This window comes from Octodon degus, unplaced genomic scaffold (genome assembly GCF_000260255.1).
Source record: "Octodon degus isolate 3935 unplaced genomic scaffold, OctDeg1.0 scaffold00033, whole genome shotgun sequence".
Lineage (NCBI taxonomy): Eukaryota > Metazoa > Chordata > Mammalia > Rodentia > Octodontidae > Octodon > Octodon degus.
This window is the reverse complement of record NW_004524609.1, coordinates 13,025,646-13,028,584: the sequence shown is the minus strand read 5'-3', so window position 1 is coordinate 13,028,584 and position 2,939 is coordinate 13,025,646.

Genomic DNA, 2,939 nt, shown 5'->3' with positions numbered 1-2,939 from the left:
TACTCTAGGCAGCAGAGGGAAGAGCGCGGAAGACGCGCTGCCGTGGGAGTCTGAGCCCGGGATCCTGGAGTCTGCCCCTGGGGGAGGCGCAGCCCAGCCCAGCAGGGGCATGACTTGGGGACCGCTGTGTGTGAGGACATCAGCTTGCTCTGCAGGGCACCTGGCTCCTGTTCCATCATCCCCTTCCAGGGTCCCGGTGAAGGGGTGCGGGTAGGAGTGGAGTCCTGCGCACCTCGAGAACACCGCCGAGGGCCAGGTGGGCTCAGCTGTGGTCTGCAGGAAGCTCTGCCCTTTCTGCGTGGTGGAGTGAGACGGTGGTGTGCGGAGTGGCTGCGGGGGCTTCGGGGGCTTTGCAGGAAGGGCAGCCCGCAGGTTCCCACACCAGTTCCACGTCTGTGGGATCCTCAAGTGCTACTTCTTTTGCAGGTTCAGTAATGTGCTCTGCCTTGTTGGCTCATCACCCAGGAGGGGAGCAGTGGGAGCCGTGAGGTGGGAAGGAAGTGTCTGGGGCAGGCCCCCCGACAACAGAGGTCAGGCCTGTCTGAGCCGCGCCCTGCCCTCTTGTCCTCTGCTGCCCCAGCAGGTTCAGGCGCGCTCTGGGCCCCTGGAGGGAGGGAACGCTGCTTCCCTGCTTAGCCTCGACCACGCACCCAGACGCGCGTCCTCTACAGCTCATTGACTTCACCACTGGAAGAGCCCTTAGGATTAGCTAGCAGCGGTTTGTGAACACTGGTCCAAAAAGAATGACTGGCTGGGCGTGGCGGTGCAAGCCTGCAAGTCCAGCACTCGGGAGGCTGACGCTGGAGGATCGCTGTGAGTTTGAGGCCAGCCTGGGCTACACAGTGAGTTCAAGGCCATCCTGAACTACATAGAGATACCCTGTCTCGAAAAAGAAAAACAAACAAACCAAAAAAGAAAAGAAAAGAAAAGAAAAGAAAAGAAAAGAAAAGAAAAGAAAGAACAAAAATGACTGTGGTGTGTGCGGTCTGGGAGAATCCCTGGGGCACCCTCCTGGGTGGCTTAGGACTGGCCTTGGGGGACCCGTGAAGGTTCCATTAGTGCTGACGGAGGGTGTTGCGCACAAAGAAAGGCCAAGCCTTGCCCAGCGTCCAGGAGGCCAAGAGGGTTCCCTCCGGGCAGTGTCCCATTGGCTACTGCTGTGTGTGCTGGGCTGCCGGCACATCCTTCTGGAAGGACAAAGTTTGTGTGGAGCTCAGACACTCTCGGTCATTGCCTAAGGGTTTTTGATTTTAAAACGCCACTTTCCGTAGTTACTTATTCCCTCAGTAAGCCTGGCTTTTACCTGGGGATCAGACAGACACTGTGCTGCACTCCGATTAGGGGGGCAGGGAGCTTGTAAACCCACGTCTACGACTCGGAACCTATGTTTTTGTTGTTGTTCTTACAGTAAATGAGCATCTTTTATATATCAAAGTAAGTATTCTTGGACATAAATTGTTTAATTTTTAAAATGACTGTTGGAGAGGTGTGGGAAAGAGCAGCTGGAAAGAGCGGGGCCGTCCAGGGGCAGGTCCAGGGGCATCCTCCTCCCGGGAAGTCAGCGCCAAGCCGGGCACCTGGCAGCTAGAAAGGACGCGCTGGAGGCTGAGGCGCTGCTGCCCCCTACTGGCAGGAAGGGATTTCTACCAGCCCTGCCTGCTGGGCTTGCTGCTTGCAGGGAGCAAGCTACGTGAGAGTAGGTCTAACCTGCGGCTCACCGCTCAGGCTCACCGTAGCTCCAGCTGTCCCTCTGCGAGGCTCCTGCTCAGCGCAGGCCAGCTGGAAGCGCTACTCTGCTCTTGGCAGCGGTGTAGGTCTCCACAGTGGAGATAAGGAGAGGGCCGCTGCTTCTCTCAGTGCCAGAGGTCTCCTCGGGTGTCCTCGCTCCTTCCTCCCGGGTGTTCTCAAGACACCCCAGGTTCCCGGGCTCCTTTTGTACAGCTGGCCTTGAGCCGCCCCCCAGTGTGTACACACTCACGCCCTGCCTAGCGAATGTTGTTGGCTCCACACTTTAGACTGCAAAATGGATCAGAAGTACCTTGCTGATTTCAGAAGGCTGCTGCTGATCAGAATAAAAGTTAGTGGCTTATATATGATACATGAGGGGCAAGTTCAATTTCATTTGGAGAGGCAGAGGTAAAGGCAAACTTGCACGGGTGTGCGATTGAAAGATAGCGAATGTTTAGGGCCGGCCAGATAGCTCAGTGGACTACAGCGCCTGGTTAGGTAGAGCGCAGTGGTCGGGGTTCCATCCCCATCCTGCTATGCTGGGGTTTGAATCTTGGGCTTGCCTGCCGGGCCCACCCTGGGGCACGTTGAGATGGTGAATGAGACTGGCTGTGGTGGCGTGAGCCTGTAATGCCAGCTGAAAACCGGAGGATCACTATGAGTCCAATCTATGTAGTGAGAGGCGGTAGACCTTGTATCAAATACAATAAAAAGAAAAAGAGTGAATGTTGAAATTTTAAAAAATGTATCATAGTACAAGCAGGTCATTAATCCCCCTCAAAATACCTTCCTTTATTCAAGTCAAACACATATCTCATCATTTCTTTTGGAAGCAGTTCAGGACATCCTGTTTTTCCAGGGTCTGCAGGTGCACCGTGGTGGCTGCTTCAGCGGCCCGAGTTGACTGATTCACAACTTTTACCTTTCAGGGCCAGGGAGATGGTTCAGTAGAATAAGCACTTCCTTGGCAAGTGCAAAGGCCTGAGTTCAATCCCCGGTTTTGCCAAAAAAAGTAAAAACAAAACTTTTACCTTTCATGGTCATCTTGACTTTAGGGAGGAGCCAGAGTTACACAGTGCCAGATATGGGCAATGTGGTGGAAGATCTATATCTATATCTATATCATCTATATCTATATCTATATCTATATCTATATCTATATCTATATCTATATCTATATATTTTTTGATACTAGGGATCCAGCTCAGCAC